The 20,131-nt window shown below is 44.5% G+C and overlaps 1 protein-coding gene and 1 non-coding gene across 2 annotated transcripts in view; both read left to right on the top strand.

Annotated features, from left to right (window-relative positions):
- The first annotated feature begins 1,036 nt into the window (after positions 1-1,036).
- LOC120396762 (amyloid beta precursor protein binding family B member 1 interacting protein) overlaps positions 1,037-20,131 on the top strand; it is a 107,729-nt gene continuing 88,634 nt past the window's right edge. The window contains exon 1 of the mRNA XM_039521820.1: positions 1,037-1,293. The gene's annotated coding sequence lies outside the window, so the exon portion shown is untranslated. The remainder of the gene's footprint in view (positions 1,294-20,131) is intronic.
- On the top strand, positions 5,663-5,824 carry LOC120399676. Its single transcript, XR_005595290.1, has one exon. It is a non-coding gene; the product is annotated as a U1 spliceosomal RNA (small nuclear RNA).

Here is a 20,131-nt window from a genome sequence, read left to right as displayed (position 1 = left end):
GGTCCCTATCCACCCCCAGCCTAGGAAGAGCTTGCAGCTGATGCTTTGTTTGCTGGCATTTCCATCCCATGCACATTCACTTGAGAGAGCGAGGGTGCCCAGCCCCAGCATGCCGGAGCAGGAGGCTCTCGAGCTCTCACTCTCTTGGGTACTTTACAATTGCGGTCAGTGGCAGATGTGTGTGACCAGCAGGAAATCTCAGTAAGCAAAGAGCCAACAAGGGGAACATCTCTGCATGGGTGACTCACACACAGCAAGCAGAGATGGGGCAGCAAGGGTGCAACAAGCCCCTGCAAGAATGAAAGTGCCCCTACCTCCCACCCCAAGGGGCACAGGCAGCAGACAGGCCCCTACCACTGGGGCAGTGGGACGGTGAGGAGGGAGTGGCCTCCCTCTGGGGGCTATAGGTGCAGATTGCAGGCTCTGTAGGGGGTCCCTCTCCCCCAGGATCTGCTTGCAGAGAGGCTCCTGAAAGGTCTCTGTATCCAGTATTTGGGGTGTGGGGTAGGGGGCCTCTCTTCACCCAGAATTGGGTGGGGTGGCTTGGTAAGGAGTGGAAGGAGGATCTGGAGCAGTGAGTAGGGCAGTCCCCAGGACTTAATTTGTGCTAGGGCTTGCCATGGTTGAGCTCCGGCACCTCTAGTTTTGGCAATTCATAGCCCCTGTTCCTCTGGTTTGCCACATCAGTTATGAAAGTAAAAAAAAATTGCTTGAGCCCTAGCACCTAACTGCTTCAGCCCCAGCACCTCTTTCATTACAAATTAATCACTGGTCGTCCCCTTCACCCAGGGCCTGGGAGTTCCTTGCAGTGCCTAGGTATTTCCCCTCCACAGGATTTGGGGAGTCCAAGAATGGGTAGAGCAGATTTTGGGGGAATCTTTGCAGGGAGCCTAGGAATGGGGGAATCTGGCTTTCCTCAAGAGGAGGGTGCGGGGCAGTGGCAGGAAACTCTTCTCCCAGCATCTGGGGAGCTTGTGCGAAATTTCTGGGAAGGGGTCCGTGTCCCAGGGTGCGGGGCCTGGCTGTGCCTGGGCTGGGTCCCTCTCCCCAGGGTACCTGGGTGTGGGGGTGCTGAACGTGACACGAGTCACCCACTGAGCGCAGCTGATAGGCCAACAGCACTTCCTCACAGCGAGGAAAGCAGCGTGCCTGGGGTGGGGGCCGGCGAGAGGTGAATGAACGCAGCTGGGGGCCGGTTGCGCGATCCCAGCCCGCTCGCTGCTCCTCGCACCCGCTGCCAGACGCGCCTGCTCCAGCCCGGCCGGACCGGCCAGCCGGGGAAACTCCAGCAAGGTAGGAGCGGAGCGGAGCGGAGCGGGCCGCCCCGCTGGCGGGCGGGAAGGGTGACTCTGACCTGAGGCTCCCTGGGGAGAGGGGCGCAGAGCCACCCGGCGCAGGAGAAGGGCTCTGGGCTCTGCCCCCTGCAGGTGGCCCAGCGGCTGGGGAGGGAGCGCGCAGCCAGGGACAGCCCGCGCCCCGCCACCTGCCCGCCGCTCGGGGGGAAGGTCTGGGCGCGCTCCTCTCCGCGGGCTCTTTCGCCATCTCTGCCAAGCTTCCTGTCGCGGAAGTTGCAGCAAGAGCATCAGTTCCAGCAGCTCCGTTTCGACAGGCGGGCGCCAGGGGAAGAGAGTCATGCCCGGCCCCGGGGGAGAAACAGACCAAGCCTTGGCACTAGCTGGCCAAGTGTTTAGCCAGGGAGGAACGAGGAGAGCCCCATGCCCCTGCCATCATTCTCTGCCGTGGGAATGACCCCTGGGGGATGGAGGAGAATAATGCTGCTTGCTCCTCTTCCCCTTTTATACAGAGTGTTTGAGATCCCCTGATCAAAAGGTGCTATCAGCATAAAGCTTCATGTATGGGCCCAGGCCCCATTGTGGTTTCCGGGCACTGTTGCAATATAAACGTTAAACAACAAGTGGGACCAGCCCTGTACCCGTTACCTACCAAAGTAGGCCTTACTTGACAAGTGATCTCAATAAAGTCAAGGGGGCTACTGTGTGAATAAAGGCTTCTTTGGTGAATAAGGGTTGGGGTGGGATCATTACTGCAAATGGTTCTGTGGTTTCCTGTGGAAATTCCTCATTGTGGGGAACTTATTTTAAATTTTCCTCCTGTTATAAATGGAAATCAGACAGATGACTATGATCCTAAAATTGCATATTAGGTGATTAAAACTGAGATACATAATATGGTATACCTGGTGTTATAAAAGAAATGCATAGTGGTTAGGATGAACACTTTGCACTGAACACATCAACTGGACAGAACTGAGTATAGTGCACCAAAGAAGAAAAACAATCTTATTTTAAATACAAGCTGAGGAAAAGACTCTTAAAAATCATTGTTAGTATTAGCTGGATTTGAGAATAAACTCTTCTTTTTTTCTGGAATGAGTTAATTACTTGTGGCATTCAGTACCCAGTAAGGGCCTTTATTAATTCAAGATTGTATTGTGTTCAGGATATCTAAAAAGTTTGGTATCTCTATCTTCAGGGCAGGGAGTAGGTCTTTATCTGTGCTTGCAAAACATGAGGCAATCTAAGTAAATGGTAATTAATATGGGTTAAGAGAATTCACAGAACTACAATAATGATTCTTCTTTTACTTCTCTGGAAAAACATTTAGGGCCAAGTTCTCCTCACCTTACTCATGCAATGTAGTTATATTTAAGACCATATAATAGAGTAAGGCAAGCAGATTTGACCTGGATAAAAGTAATTTATTAGCGTAATAGTAATATCAGTTTTCATTTGATTATAGGAACTCTGTTTTTGTAGTTAAAGGTGCTGTTCTTCTCTGCAAGTTAATTTCCATTAGTGTTTGTTAAGCATGCTTCAAGGAGAGTTCTCTCTCTGTGGGCTAGATTCTGTAGATCCTATTGAGGAAATAGTAGCATTAAATGTAGTCAAGCATTTAACTCGGGACACTACTTTTAGAAAGAAGGCTGGGCCATGAAAGCTCATTTTCATGGTTTGTTTAATTCTGAACCCCAAAACGAACTTGGATGTGTAATCCCAAATGACTTCATTTTTAGATCAGGTATTTATCTCTTGGTTTTGGTTCCTTCTGCATTTCCCCCAAATCCTTGGTTTTGGTTAAGATGTTCACTTTTAACAAATACCAGTTTCATGTATAAATCCATTAATGTCAGAGTTAATGACGTTTCACACCTCATATTGTTTCAGTATTATAGCATCCTTATAATAAGGTTCTGTTTTAGTAGAATGATATTGATGCTTTCACTATTTGATGATATTGATGCAGTCACTATTTGTTTCAATCTAATTTTTGTCCCCAGTGTTATAGCTGTAAAATATATGCCATCATCTTAATGAAGTGCTAAATTAAGAATGTCTTTTTTGATTAAGTATTGTACATTTTTTATTTATTGGCTATGCAAAGTTGTGTCCTGTTACAGCAAAAATTGTAGTTGGATCTTTGGGACAGGGACCATATTTTTGTTCTGGTTTGTACAGCACCTAGCACAATGGGGTCCTGATCCATGAATAGGCTTCGAGGCACAAATAATAAGCCAAACCTGGCATGGCCTAAATAGGTGCAAGTGCTATTGTTTACTGTGGGGATCGGATTCGACCCTGGCATAAGTGGGCACAATTAATTGAAGTCAATGGGAATTGAACCCTTTTATCCCAGGGCTTGAACATGCTCTGTAGAATTTTATATATGAATATCATTGCATTACAGTTATGTAAAATGTAAGGCAGCACATAATTTCCATTAAGCCACTGTAATTGTCATGTACCCTGATTAACAACACCTTTCTGTTGTGAAGAAAAGATACTTCCTTTGTTTTTAGCAGCAAGCTCATGACTTCACATTTCTGCTTTTTGTTTCATTTCTTTTAATTTAAATGGCTCTTGATATCCTGTAAGGTGCATTTTAGAATTTAGTAGAATTCTCTTAAATTCACACCAATGGCTGGAAGACCTGGCGTGAAGGACTGAATTTTGTTAGCTGAGAAGAAAAACTAAGAACATCACATCACAACATATACTTTTAAAGTGATTTGTCAATTGTTGTTTAGTTTTTGAATTAGTGATAATGCTGCATGGTATTCTTGTAGAATATTACTACACCATATACTGGTCAATGTAACCAAGGGTTATTCCACCCTCATGTCAGTTTTGTGCAGGTTCAGTTCCACTGAATTCAGGGGAGATATTCCTGGTTCATGCCATTTAGGCACAGATGTTTGTTTTCAGTGTAATGAAAGCTTGGTAATATGAGACTCCACTGTGGAGACTTCACACAGAGATTTGCACAAAGATCAAGGATAAAATATAACCCTCAGCCTGCAAAAATATTGTTATAATCTGAAAGCCCAGTAGAAACACTGCTCTTTAAAAATTCTCAGATTTTTCCATGAACGTTCACTCTTTTTCCCCTACACGTTTAATTAAAAACACTATTTCCCCCAATGGGGGTGTTCAATACATTAGAACACACATTTTGTGCAAGTGTCACATCAATATGTATTTTTCCATCTGCAATATCTAGATAGGTCAAATGGAGATAATCAGCTATGCATCTTACTTTGTTGATTACCTGAAACCTCCCACAGACAGTCATAGCCCATACTGCAGAGTTAAACAACCCAGTTTGTTTTAGATTTTGAGACGATTTCTATCTAGACCAGGGGTAGGCAACCTATGGCACAGGTGCCGAAGGTGGCACACAAGCTGATTTTCAGTGGCACTCACACCGCCTGGGTCCTGGCCACCGGTCCGGGGGGGGCTCTGCATTTTAATTTAATTTTAAATGAAGCTTCTAAACATTTTAAAAGCCTTATTTACTTTCCATACAACAATAGTTTAGTTATATATTATAGACTTCTAGAAAGACCTTCTAAAAACATTAAAATGTATTACTGGCACACGAAACCTTAAATCAGAATGATTAAATGAAGATTCGGCACACCACCTCTGAAAGGTTGCTGATCCCTGATCTAGACTAAGTTTGTATGGCTGGAAAATGTGTAGTGGGGGTATTGTTTCTTTTCTTTAAACACTCCCTGTGAATGCTGCAATAGTATCAAGCTGTTCTGGTGGCTGGAATCAAACAACTGGCAGGAACCTTAAAGACTGAATTGAGTAGTTTGTGTTTTAAGTCTTGCTGCAAATTGTTGATAGGAATCCTGATCACTTAGTGCACAACATCCTCAAGCAAGTGCTGATGCCTTTTGAAGTCAAGGCTACCTCTGTTCATTATGTAAACAAATTTTGTTTGCATTTCATTTTTAACACTTTACTGCGCTACCTGCAATTTAACTATGTGTCAGGCCTTGAGCAGCGTCTACAAACTGTCTTCCTGATGTGTCAGTTACATGCATTCTTCCATGTCCCAATGGAACATTTAAAACAGGAAAAGGCTAAATTCTGCTCTAAGAATATGATTTAGCCAGAACATCTCTCTGGGAATTAGTTGCTTTAGTTTTACCAACATTTTCCAAAGACTTAGGCTTGGGGTGTTCATTTTTAAGTTTGTAAGGGTAACCTCAGCTGACAGAGTGGAGAACGTAGAGCTTTTGTCTAAACTTTGTTTTCTTTAATACTACATTTCTTTAGCTCTTTATTTTTTCTGTGGTAAAACCTATTCAAGGGGGCAAAAGATGGCAACTCAGTGCCTTCTTAGAAGCAGGCAAATACCCTGCAGGCAGGGGAGATACCATGATCACGAAGGTGGTTTTCCCAGGGTGAGGCTCATCCATTGCACTGCGGGTGTGCTGACCCCTGCGATTTCCCCAAATGCGGGAAACTCGACTGCATAATTTGTGGTAGTGGGGGACTGCGTTCGCGCGCTCAAAAAAAAAAAAGTTCTTATGAGCAGAGCAGTTCAGAGTCACCCTGATTCTTCCTCCAGTGGCAAACAATACACACACTGCGAGGAGCAGGCTATTGCTTAACTAATTCAAAACTTGGTGGTGTTTATTTGCACAGACACACTAAAAGTAAACTTTTCCACACAACCTAGCTGTTCAGCCTGGTGGCTAGATAAGACACTAGTGACTCTCCCTTGTCTATTGTCATGTGCTGTCACATGGTGCCAGGACCATGTCTTTGTATGTAAATGAGGCACGGAAGGATTCTGCATTGTGGCCTCTGGCTGCTTCTTTATCCAGAAGTATAGTTTGTGGAGGCTACCTGTCCTAACATTCAGTACTACATCTTAAGGCAAGGTAATACTACAGGTATACTATAGATGTGGGTGTGTGGCAGGGTGACAACTCACTTGCATGTGCCTCCTGGGTATTAGCTCTTCCAGCCCCGAGCACCCTCCGCAGGCCAGTGTCTCACCTGCCGCTGGCCACAGTGTTCCTCCTGGACCCCCATGCCCTTTTATGTTGGGGTTCTGCCCCCAGCAGTAACCCACAATCTGGATCGCCCCACTCAGGGGAACCACCAATCCTCTACCCCCACCTTGCCTCAGTGGCTACTGCCAATCATGCTTACTGGGCCGGACTGCAGTCTGTGAATCACTCATCAGCAGGAGGGTTAGGACCTGCTGCCTTTGCCTATCTCTGGGCTGCCCCACTGCAGCCCCAGTACCCTTTTTAGCAAGGCCTGCAGCCTGGGGTTTTTCCTGGCTGGAGCTCCCCAGCTCCCTCTGCCCTTCCTCCACCTCAGGTACCCTTCTCAGCTCCCAGGCAGCCAGGTCCTTCTTTCCCAAGAAACTAGAAAGTGGGTGTGTTGTCTCTGGCCCACAGCCCTTTTATAAGGGCCAGTTAGGCTCTGATTGAGCTGGCCACAGCTGTGGTCAGCTACTCACTAAGCTTCCCCAGCTGTTCTTTTACTGCTTTTAACCCCTTCAGGGTGGCTGAAATCCACTCCATTTAATGCAGGTTACCTGCAGCCATCAAATTCCTGTTAGGTTGTAACTCACTCCCTCCCAATGGCCCATAGTTTGGCCTCCCAGGGCTAAGAGCCCTTCTAAGTATAGGTTTCAGAGTGGTAGCTGTGTTAGTCTGTATCAGCAAAAAGAACAGGAGTATTTGTGGCACCTTAGAGACTAACAAATTTATCTGAGCCATAAGCTTTCATGGGCTAAAACCCACTTCATCAGATGCATGCAGTGGAAAATACAGGAGGAAGATATATATACACAGAAGACATGAAAAAATGGGTGTTGCCATACTAACTATGAGAGTAATCAGTTAAGGTGGGCTATTATCAGCAGGAGGAAAAAAAACTAAGTACAATTACTGCTTCAGTCTTCTATAAAAAATGTGATTCCTCATCCCATTCAGAAGAAAAGTCTGCATTTCAGGCTAGACACTTTGTTTGCCAGATTGATTCCCAATGAAGAGAAACCATGTTATTTGTGCAATTGAGGCGGCTTCCTGCAGGGAAAGTGATGAGAGCAATTATTAACTGCTGATCTAAAATACCACTAATTTGGGGGGAGATCCATCTACCAATGTGAGGAAAAAAGTTTAACTTTGTAATAATTGCTATCAAACTACGCTGAAAATTCCAACTTTAAAGTTGCAACTGGAAATAAAATCACTTGTTGCCTTTTAATTCACAAATTGGGAGCAAACATTGTAAATGAAAAAGGGGTTATGTGAGCCCTCATGTTTAAGCAGAGTCTCAGAATGGAGTTAGTTGGTGCGGGGGATGGGGAGAAGGAAGGATATCTGAGAATCATCCACTTTTCCATCTTCTGGAAGCTTGAGGAGAAACTAAACTATCCCAGTTTTACCTCTTTTACAGCAATTGTGAACCATTTCCCTTGCGTGCAGACACACCAACATTACTGTCTAGGGAAGCAATGGATCAACAGGTTGGATGAGATGAATAGTTGGCCTAGAATACAGAGGCATCCCTTGCTCCTTTGGGAGTGATTTCATTGTATAGGGAATTGCTCCTTAATTATTAGAACATCTGATGTTTGTAAAGTGCTTTGAGAGGCTTGGATAAGTGAAAAGTAGTATTATGGGAAAGCTTCAAAAGACACAGGGGCCAATGTTAAAGCTTTCATACTATTGCAGAGAAAGAATAGTAGTATTGGGAGGCACATCTCAGTCAATGTATTTCACTTTCGCCCCACGTCAGCAGGCAACAAAGCGAATTCTTTAGTACAATGCCAAATCAGGTAGTGCTATTTTTAAATAGGTCAAGATATGTTGAAAGAAAAGGTAAAAAGAGTTTTTTGGAAAGGGATATGAAGCATATAGGTGGTTTGTAGGGAGAGGAGTAGAGTGTAATATTAGAGTACGTGGGCCCTGATGTTTGAACAACGTTTGGCAATCGAAATCCAATTGTACTGTATGTCCCCAACACCCTCCTGCCCTCTCCCCATCTTTTCCCTAACACTCCAGGATCGCTTTGCTACCTACAGGAGCCCTGAAGGTAAGGCTGCCTATCCTCTCAGCCAGCAGTTCTCAAACTGTGGGTCAGGACCCCATTTTAATGGAGTCACCAGGTTTGGCATTTGATTTGTTGTGCCTAGGGCTGAAGCCAAAGCCCAAGGGCTTCAGCCCTGGGCGGTGGGGCTCAGGCTTCGGCTTCAGCCCTGGGCGGTGGGGCTCAGGTTACAACCCCCCTGCCCAGGAGTGAAGCCCTTGAGCTTCGGCCCAAGCCCCAGGGTGGTGGGGCTCAGGCTTTGACTTTGGCCCCTCCATCCTGGGTGGTCCCTCTTCCCAGGGCCATGTGGTAATTTTTGTTGTCAGAAGGGGGCCTCAATGCCATGAAGTTTTGAGAAATGCTACTAGTGTCTCAGTTTTTCAGGGGATGTCAGATGGCTAGTTTCCTTAGACATTTTGGGGGACCCTACAGATGTCTCTGCTGCTGCCTCAGTCTACATGAAGGTAATCTAGAGGCTATGTATTGCAGCAGCAAGAGAAGGAAATGCTTCTGGACGTTGTTGTGCTGACTGCTTGGAGCTGAGAGATCTCGGTTCTATTCCTTGCAGCCCAAAGGCTAGAACTGCAGCACTAAGGAAGTCCCAAGGTAGTGTATTTTGGCGTTAGCCTGGCGATCACTCTGCCATTTCAGAACCTGGAGCATGTCTTATTCCATGCAGCGGTGGGTGGGATTCTTTGATATGTGGAGGAGGATATCCTTCAGGCAGCAGCCAGATTCTCTGTTGCCCTGAATCTTGTGTGGTCATTTGCACTCCGGTAAAATGGACTCTGAAGCGCTACGATATCAGAATGGTAATGATTCAAACTCACTTTGCACTGGTGTAAATGACTGTACCAGGTGCAGGGCAATGGGATCTGATATGTAGGTCCTCAAAGGATAACTTATTGATCATTTGATCAAGGGAGACCATAGGCAAACCTGGAAGTCCTCCAGAGATGGCTGCTTCAGGGGAGTGAGCACTCAGTAGCCATTGAAGAGTGAGGTTGAAGGAACAGCCATTTGGTATGGAAGAGAGACAGAAAAGGGATTTGAAGGCCACTGGGCAAACTTTTCAGAGAACATCAAAAGTAGTGTGCAGAAGGGACTTATAGACAGAGGAGTGATGGCCCTGGGAAGGGAGAGGGCAGTCAAAATATTTGCAGCTAAAATGTTTTTCCGGTTACTGTTCAGAAATGTTAGTGTCCACCCCTCAAAAGGCAGGACACTTCTTACGGGGGCCTCTCCTCTGAAGTGATTTTTCACTCACACTATGAATGTGGTTACATTCTCATGACTGTTACTATTAAAGTGATGGACGCTGCATGGAAAATATGAATAAGTATTAATACATGCCATGCGTCTGTTGCCACTGTCCCTCATGTCCCCGACAACAGAAAGTTCTCCATTGTCCTCAGATAATCCCAGTGATAAACTAGCACGTCAGTGGACACTTTATCATCCTGTGCCTGGCAGGGAGAGGCTACAGAAGGCGGGGTAAATCTGACTTTAGCCTCATTGCTAGTCCATGGTGGTGAGAGAGCAGCTAGAGCAGAAGGCCCGGTGCAAGCATTGCCTGACTTCCACTCAGGAGCATTATCAAGGTAACTTAGGGAATGGAAGATGTGACTTCTAGCCCTTTGCCCCATCCCCCAACAGGTACCATATTCATAGACTCCAGGAAACAAACAGTCTCCTCAGTCCAGAATTTTAAAATTAGATAACTAGTGAATCCATCTGATGGAAGGGGACAGAAGACTGGTAATGGGGCACCGAGCCTTCCACCTCTGGATTGCTTGTAAGAGCCCAGCCCACATCAGTAGCAACTGAAAGTTTAGCAACTTCATGGCAGTTCAGTGAAGTTATTTTGGTGGACTTTGCAATGTGGGGCCCCACATTGCAAAAAGCTTTCATGAAAATTAGTACCCTTTTTTGCCACCCTCAAAAACAAGGTTGATGGCTGACTACATATGGACTGAGCTACTCTCTGCCCCTAGAGTTGTGCACCCACCAGGCCCTGGAAGGAACATTAGCAGACCAGCATGGAGCTCCTCTGGGTGCTTGTCCTGTATCTGACCTGTGAATAATGGCCTGCAGCGCTGATAAACAAGCAGCTATCACAAATACAAAATTCTTATGCAACTTTTTAATTTTATTTTTTACAGTTATATTAGAGGAGACAAAGATACAAAGTTATTTTTGAACCTGGGAGAGTCTTGCGCTTCAATCAGATGAATTGCCAGTAGCTAGAGGCTTATCATATCCCCAGAGGTGCACATACTGTATCTGATTTTCCTGGCCATCCCCAGCCAGCACAGCCCCTACAAGTCCCTCTGGTGGAGAAGAGGTTGCAGACACTGCAGGGTTCTGGTGTGAGCAGACTTTCTGCTGCTACCCTGCACCTGTTTTATGCTGTGCATAGAGCAGGGTTGAATGCAACCCCATCTATTTAAAGTAGCGTTTTTGACCCCTAGTACTTTCTGACTCAAAGTGATTATTAGTTAACAGCTGAATATAGCACATGGGTTTGCAGGCTGCTTCTCACGGTGAGTAAAAATACAATTCCTCCCTTGCATAGCTTCCAGTAGAAACTGATCATGACTAATAGCTTCCAGATCATGACGAGAGGACTCTGGGCAAGATAAAAAGACTAGTGGGATGGAGGCAGGGCAAACATAAGAAGCGTGTGCACTTTCTTGGGCGGTACAGATCATATTAGCACCTATTTTTCCCATAAAAAATGTTAATACTTAGAGAGAATTAACTGAAGGATCATAGTGTGAAGGACTGTGGGAAAAGGGTGGGTAAGGAGGGGAGATTTCAAGGAAGAGAGGCAGAGCATGTGGCATATAGAAGCCTGAGAGATGCTCTTTGGAATAAAGGGGGTATGGAGTGAAGTAGACTTGCTGGAGATCAGGATACGAACAAGAGTGGTGAGTGTTAGAACACTGTTCATAAAATTTTCTAATTACAGAAGGATGAGACTGTTGTTTCCTTAGCAGCTAGGCAGTGCCAGAGCAGATTTAAAAATTTTATTAACGTGAATGTTAAAAAATTATATAATACATAGGTTGAGAAAAGAGTGTTTGTATATCTGGGTATAGTGCCTAGATTATCCAAAAATACAAAGTAAGCACTATATGCATTTTATGACTTTAAAAACAAAATCAGCAATAACCCAAATTTAGGTGAATAAATTTAAGAATACAGTTTAGATATTAGCATCCAAGTATTTGGGTACATCATGCATGAAAAGTTACACAGAGTTGGTTGTGGAAAGCAGATATATCAGGGAGTGAAGATTGTCTGTGAGTAATTGAGAATTTAGGGTAGGTTGTCCATTTGGAAAATACAATCCATGAGGAAAGTATTTGTTACTTTCCGCACTGTTCTTGTGTGTACCTGGAAAGCAGAATAGATGTTTTTTAAATTATTAGCTTCTCCCCGCATTCCCCCCTTCACTGTTGTTAGAATTCTATCACAACACAGAAACAATAAGGATGCATCAGCAGCATTAGCCAGAAGACTCTTTCTGAATGCTGATGTAGTTACTGTCAGTTTGACTGTAAGGTAAAACAAACAGGTTTTTCACTTGAGGTAAGAGTTAGGTCTGTTTCTGAAAGCTATGTAGTCTATCAGAACAGAGGGTTTTTCTCCCCTTCAACTGTGTTTTTTTGACCAAGTTTGGTATCTGGGAGGCCAGGGCTCAGGGAGGAAAATACTTGTTTACAATGACGGCTTATCTCCACAAGCAAGGGTGTGCACTACAAATGGGCATGGAAGTAGAACACACCCATAACTGTAGCAACTGCAGTTTGGTTTTGTAGTTTTCTGCCAGAAGCGAGGCCAGTAATCCTGATAACCTAGCACTAGTACAGCACAGGCAGAAGAGTCAGTGGGTTTAGGATAGGTCAGTTGTAAGGATGGACTCAGCACCAAAGCTAAAAGCATTTTTAATCCCACTTTCAGTGGTGTGGATTGTGTCTTTATATAAGCTTGAACAGAGCCCTTCTGGTGTGTCTCTAATAGCCTCCCTTCCACCACCATATAATAGTTGGTTCCAGAACAATCATTCCATTCCTCTCTACCTAGAAGGAGGACGGGGGAGGCATGAAGGGAAAAATTCTGTAGGAAAAGCCATGTGGTCCTCCTCAAAATTTCCTCTACATTCTCCTCAGAGCAGTTTGCAGCTCTGCAGAGGGTGCATAGCCTGCAACCCAAGCACAACTATGCAGATATTCCTTCAGATGGGATGTCCCTTTGTAATGACTCCATGTTTCCCCATAGCAGCACAGCTCCCTTAGTTGCCATTGCCTGAGTCCCCCCCACATAGCGGTTCAGTACCACATTTTCCTGATGGTGAGGATAGTCTATCCAAGCTGATATAATACAAGACATGAACATTTACCCAGTCCCTGCTAGCCAGAACTACTAAGCCTGCTAGTGAGGGTTCAGAATACTTGCCCCACTAATGCCCCCTGCTCACTGTGAACTTATGCACTTTGCTAGTGAACGTATCTGCACAGTATTTGGTGCACATAAACAAAACTAAAACAAATAATACTCCATTAACATTGGCATTGGATTCTGTATACACTTACACTTACTACATTTTCTTTGGATTTGGTCTCTCCCTTTTCCTTGCACTCCTATTTTAATACTTTCTGCATTATATCTTGGGTCTTTTCCTCCATCTTTCCTGAGTTTGTCTCTCTTGTTAGAGAACATCCAGTTACATAAGATAAATTAGTGCTTTGTGGCATAAACCAGTTACCAACAGTCTGGGATTACGAAGATATTTTCTTTATAGGCAGATTGTTCCATAATTATCCATTACAGGGTTTTTTTGTGCTTACCTCTAATAGCATCTGGTACCAGTCATGATTGGAGACAGGACACCAGATTAGATCAACCATTTGTCAGACCAGCATGGGAATTACTATATATAATTCTTTTGTACAGTAATTTTTCCCTCCCTTCTCTCGTCTTTACTTTATATTATCCTTCCCCCCCCCCCGACCCTCAGTATTTTGTTTACAATCTGTGTCCTTCTGTTCTCTTTTTAGTTTTTCACCATCCTCTTTATCTCTTGCTGGTCCCCAGATTCCTCCCCTCATTCTGTCTCTCTCCCTCCCCAATCTCTCTCCTGTCTTTCCCTACTATTTGGGTAATCCACTAATATTTGTCAACAAATCAGAACCGTGATAACTCTTCAGATCTTTGCGGCAGGCATACAACATGGTCTCTACACCAGAAGATCCTGAGGGTGCTCAGTAAGAGATGGGAACTTAGAAGGGAAACAAGTAACACAACAAGTTTTAGTCAACACTAAACTGTGAAGTACCTAAAAACACTGAGGAAAAATGTGTGAAGAAATTCAGTATCGCAGGTTGTTTACTGACTACTATCAATCCTTCACTGTTTTGAGTTTTGGGGCAGGGGCAAGGACCCTAATAATTCTGAGCTTAATTCTACACTGTCTTGCGCCTTCTGTAGTCATTTCCACTTGGTGTAAAATAATACCAAAACACAGTTCTCATAGACTCATAGACTTTAAGGTCAGAAGGGACCATTATGATCATCTAGTCTGACCTCCTGCACAATGCAGGCCACAGAATACCACCCATCCACTTCTATAACGAACCCCTAGCCTATGTCTGAGTTATCGAAGTCCCCAAATTGCGGTTTGAAGACCTCAAGCTGCAGAAAATCCTCCAGAAAGTGACCCATGCCCCATGCTGCAGAGGAAGGCGAAAAACCTCCAGGGCCTCTGTCAATCTGCCCTGGAGGAAAATTCCTTCCCGACCCCAAATATGGCGATCAGTTAAACCCTGAGCATGTGGGCAAGACTCACCAGCCAGCACCCAGGAAAGAATTCTCTGTAGTAACTCAGATCCCAACCCATCTAACATCCCATCACAGACCACTTAGCTGCTGATAATCAAAGATCAATTGCCAAATTAATTGCCAAAATTAGGCTATCCCATCATACCATCCCCTCCATAAATTTATCAAGCTTAGTCTTAAAGCCAGATATGTCTTTTGCCCCCACTACTCCCCTTGGAAGGCTGTTCCAGAACTTCACTCCTCTAATGTTTAGAAACCTTCGTCTAATTTCAAGTCTAAACTTCCTAGTGTCCAGTTTATATCCATTTGTTCTTGTGTCCACATTGGTACTAAGCTTAAATAATTCTTCTCCCTCCCTAATATTAATACCTCTGATATATTTATAAAGAGCAATCATATCCCCGCTCAACCTTCTTTTGGTTAGGCTAAACAAGCCAAGCTCTTTCAGTCTCCTTTCATAAGACAGGTTTTCCATTCCTCGGATCATCCTAGTAGCCCATCTCTGAACCTGTTCCAGTTTGAATTCATCCTTCTTATACATGGGAGACCAGAACTGCACACAGTATTCCAGATGAGATCTCACCAGTGCTTTATATAACGGTACTAACACCTCCTTATCTTTGCTGGAAATACCTCGCCTGATGCATCCTAAAACCGCATTGGCTTTTTTTACGGCCATATCACATTGGCGGCTCATAGTCATCCTGTGATCAACCAATACTCCAAGGTCCTTCTCCTCCTCTGTTACTTCCAACTGGTGTGTCCCCAATTTATAACTAAAATTCTTGTTATTAATCCCTAAATGCATGACCTTGCACTTTTCACTATTAAATTTCATCCTATTACTATTACTCCAGTTTACAAGATCATCCAGATCTTCCTGTATGATATCCCGGTCCTTCTCTGTGTTAGCAATACCTCCCAGCTTTGTGTCATCCGCAAACTTTATTAGCACATTCCAACTTTTTGTGCCAAGGTCAGTAATAAAAAGGTTAAATAAAATTGCCCCAAAACTGATCCCTGAGGAACTCCACTAGTAACCTCCTTCCAGCCTGACAGTTCACCTTTCAGTACGACCCGTTGTAGTCTCCCCTTTAACCAGTTCCTTATCCACCTTTCAATTTTCATATTGACCCCCATCTTTTCCAATTTAACTAATAATTCCCCATGTGGAACCGTGTCAAATGCCTTACTGAAATCGAGGTAAATTAGATCCACTGCATTTCCTTTGTCTAAAAAATCTGTTACTTTCTCAAAGAAGGAGATCAGGTTGGTTTGGCACGATCTACCTTTTGTGAAACCATGTTGTATTTTGTCCCAATTACCATTGACCTCAATGTCCTTAACTACCCTCTCCTTCAAAAAATTTTCCAAGACCTTACATACTACAGATGTCAAACTAACAGGCCTATAGTTACTCGGATCACTTTTCTTTCCTTTCTTAAAAATAGGAACTATGTTAGCAATTCTCCAGTCGTACGGTACAACCCCTGAGTTTACCGATTCATTAAAAATTATTGCTAATGGGCTTGCAATTTCATGTGCCAGTTCCTTTAATATTCTTGGATGAAGATTATCTGGGCCCTCCGATTTAGTCCCATTAAGCTGTTTAAGTTTGGCTTCTACCTCGGATGTGGTAATATCTACCTTCATATCCTCATTCCCAATTGTCATCCTTCCATTATCCCTAAGCTCCTCATTAGCCTTATTAAAGACCGAGGCAAAGTATTTATTTAGATATTGGGCCATGCCTAGATTATCTTTAACCTCCACTCCATCCTCAGTGTTTAGCGGTCCCACTTCTTCTTTCTTTGTTTTCTTCTTATTTATATGGCTATAGAACCTTTTACTATTGGTTTTAATTCCCTTTGCAAGGTCCAACTCTACATGGCTTTTAGCCTTTCTCACTTCATCCCTACATGTTCTGACCTCAATAAGGTAGCTTTCCTTGCTAATCCCGCCCATCTTCCACTTCCAGTTCTCCACTCACTCACACCCTATGCTCGTGGGCATATAATCAGTTTGAGAGAGAATTCAATTACAAGGTAGAAATAAGATGATCTAGGCTGTTAGCGACATGCAAGAAAAATTCTGTGCTTTTCTGAGACTGAAATCCACACTAAAATTGATCCTAGGTAGAGAGAGATATTACTGTGTAAAAGGGGTTCTGTAAACAAGTCGTCTTCCACAGACACTCCTCAGGTGCCCCGTACCTTACTTTCCCCTCTTTCACTGAGTGATGTTGTGCTTTGATGTGGCACAACACTTCAGAAATTCTCCCTTTCTGAACATCAGCAAGAGAATCCAAAGCAAAGTTTTAAACAACACAAGTTAGTCCTTTCGCCTTCACCAGGTTCAGACAGTGCACAGCTTTGTGATCTCCCCTTGTCTCAGAGGCTTTCTGCTCGCCAGCTCCAGGTAGACAGCAGACCTTGGTCACTCTCTGACTCCTGGGCTCCAGATTACACCAAGGAGAGGCCATCCACTGCAGCTGAAATATTCCGCTCTATTCGCCACCCAGACCTACTCCCTATGCTGCCTGGCAGTGGTTAGGATTTCTTCCAACCTTTCCCATCTTCTATAGCTATAGCCACTTTGCTGGCTCCAGCTTCTGTGGGAAACCATTTAAATAGTCCTTTGTCCTCCTCAGTCTCTCTGGGCCCCCAAATAAAGAAGCAAAATTGCATACCCAGTTTCTGTGCTATAGGGGTAGAATCCATGGGCATTTCTGATGCTCTTCTCCTGATGCTCTGTGTTTGTTTCTGGGTGTGTAATTATGGAGTAAACAGCAGGGTACAAGCTGTGGACTTGATTGTGAAGCATTCGCCCATGCTGGGGTCACCCCCTGAGAACTGGGATGACACAGGCCTACAGGACGTTAGTCAAAATCTTCCCTGCAATGTTCATGAAGAATTGTGATCCAAATGGTCTCTGAAGCAATATACAGCAAGCTTATTCATAGCTAAGGCTGTGATTCTGTCATGGAGGTCACGGAATCCGTGACTTTCTGCGACCTCCGTGACTTTTGCAGCTGCAGTGGCTGGTGTGGCTGATCCCAGGGCTGCCAGGGCTTGGGGGCGTTGCTGAAGCAGCCCCAGGGCCAGCCGCACCGGCTGCAGCTCATGTGGCACCGGGGTGGCTGGCCCTGTGATGTGCCTGAGCAGCGGTCCCGGGGGCAGCACTTTGGAGTTGCCTGGGGACTGTCCTGGGGCCAGCTGTGCCGGCCACTGCTCGGACAGCTGGCCCCGGGAAGCACCCAAGCAGCAGTCCCGGGGTGGCTGGCCCTGGAGAGCGCCTGAGCAGCGGTCCCTGGTGCCTCAAAGCAGGGGTGGCTAAGGGCAGTCAGCCCCCGTGGCCAGTGCAGGGACTAGCCATCGGCCTGCACGTCCCCACAGCAGCGGTGTCCTGGGGCTCCCCAGAGCAGCAGCGCTGGGGCCCCAGGAGCTGCTAAGTTTTAGTCAGGGGTATTTATATAGTAAGTCATGGACAGGTCACAGGGCATGAATTCTTGAATACCCATGACTAAATCTTAGCCTTATTCATAGCAGATGTTGACCTAAACTAGTGATCTTCAGACCTCAGTGGTTCAGGAGCCAAATTAGTGATCAACATTACCCAAAAAAATCACAGTAGTGTGTGTTTGTTTTATTTACTATAATACTATGTATTTATATTTGAACAGTATGACAGGGGAAAGGTTGTTTGTTTTTTTCTCAGAGCAAAATGACTGAGACACAATGTAGCTCAAAATAGCACCCTGCAAACCCCATATTCATCATTCATATACGGTTGTGATATTTCATACAAAGCACGCCATATAAGATATATGAAAAGTCATGATCTGCTGAAACCCATTTGTTCTGTCCAAATATGTCTATCATTAGTGTGTATGAAATTGAGACTTTGCTGTATGGTTGCTACTGAAATACGTTGTATGTTTGAGAGTCTGTACTGCTAACCATTCCCAAGAGGGTGTTAATCGACCATCAATCCGCAGGGGAATTGTAATCAAGGAATTTACAATTCAAATAGAGTTGTGCAAGCCCCACATAATGGGGACTGCTCAGCTCTATGACTCAGTTGCACAAGACCACCAGGAGGATTTCTCAACCCTGTGATTCACCAAAGCCCACCAAGACATGTCTGGGCAAGTGTCTTCTAGGCACATGGACTATAAAATAGGGGATGGTGGCATCATGCTTTGGCCTTTCTCCTCCCCCACCTATGTGGGAAGCACCAAGGATGCTGAGAAGACAAAGAACTTCAACTGAGGAGACTGGTCCCAGGTTTAAGAGAGAAACCTGTGTATTACAAACTGTAACATCCAGTGGGGTGAGAAAATTGCTTGATCTAAATACTGCCTAGTGTAATAAGTGCACAATCTAAATCTTAAACCTTATCTTTTATTTGGTAACTATCTCTGACCTTTTATGCTTATCTCCTATAATCACTTAAAATCTATCTTTTTATAGTTAATAAACCTGTTTTATATTTTACCTAAACAGTGTGTTCTGCTTGAAGTGCTTGGGAAATCACAGCTCAGTTACAAAGGCTAGTGCATGTCCTCTCCACATTGAGGGAGGGGCAGACTGGGTAATAAACTTACACTGGTCAGGCTTCCCACCAGGGCAAGATGATAGAGCTCTGTTGTGTAAGGCTAGGGAGCTGTGGGGAATTGACTGGTGCTTTCTCCACGTGATTCGTGAGTCGCTCTGGGAGCATTCGTGCAATCTAGCTGGGTGTTGGGTTGCCTGTGCTGTTGTGCTGAATGATGACAGCGCCTGGAGGGATTTGCTGCATGTCACTAGCAACGCATTGTGAGAGACAGCCCAGGCTGGAAAGCTAAGGGGGCCCAGCAGTACCCCAGTTCCAGGTTGCACCCCGGGGATTCCATCACATTGAACAAGTATTATTTTATCAGCTACAATTGGTTAATAACATAGTAAAAGCATCTTGATTGGTTAATAACTTAGACTGATTAATACTTAAATCACACAGTGTTTTAATATCATGTGCTGCAAAGAGCCACAGTAGACACACTGAAGAGCCACTCAGTCTGAGTATCACTGACCTAAACAATGCTAAATGGAAACATTGTCAAATTTTCTACTCAGAGGTAGTCAGTTGAGGAAGCTGTAGTGCCACAAGTCTGCTTAAGAAAAGGACTCTTCCACATCACTGTTTTGATATGTCATTTTGATTTTTTTTCAGTCCAGTAACTGGAAGCATTTTAAAACTTGCTCTTAAACTACCCTAGCTAGAGTCTACTTTGCAACTTGAACCACAAACTTAATGCAACTGCTCTAATATGTTGGCGTCCCATCTCTCATGAACAGTGTTATGAAATGTCCCCACCTCCCCAAGAAAAATATGCAGTTCCATTTTTTTGTTTTGTTTTCCAGGCTGTGGCTAATGCAAGAGTCACTGGTACTCCATACTTCCTAGAAGAATAGGCTAGGTGACTGTTTTCAGCATTAATTGTGTGTGCAGCCATTTTCTTGGAGAATGCTGTGCTATGAATGTTAAGGAAATAGCAATGCTGGAAGCTAGTCATCTTAGCAATCTACAACTATGGTTTTCAATCTCTTCCATACCATGACCCCATGTTACAAAAGAAAAGAGTTCCAGGGTCCCTCATCCTGTTAGACATAAAGAAAGAGACACGGGATTATGACACCCAATCCCCAGACCTGGTTGTGACCCTCTGGATCTTGAAAGACTGGTACAGTGGAGGCAGCTGCCATCAACACTATCACTATAAAACTTTAGCTTCTTTAGCTGGGATCTAACTGAGTTGCTACCATCCTCTTCTATGGTGAATTCTGTAAAACTACAGTCCTTCTGAATGCTCCCCTCCATAGAGAATGACATTCTAGGACTAAAGCTCTGTGCAGTTGATAGATCATGGTTCAAAAGACAGTTGG

This window comes from Mauremys reevesii, linkage group 2 (genome assembly GCF_016161935.1).
Source record: "Mauremys reevesii isolate NIE-2019 linkage group 2, ASM1616193v1, whole genome shotgun sequence".
NCBI classification, from domain to species: domain Eukaryota; kingdom Metazoa; phylum Chordata; order Testudines; family Geoemydidae; genus Mauremys; species Mauremys reevesii.
This window is presented reverse-complemented; position numbering and strand designations above follow the sequence as displayed.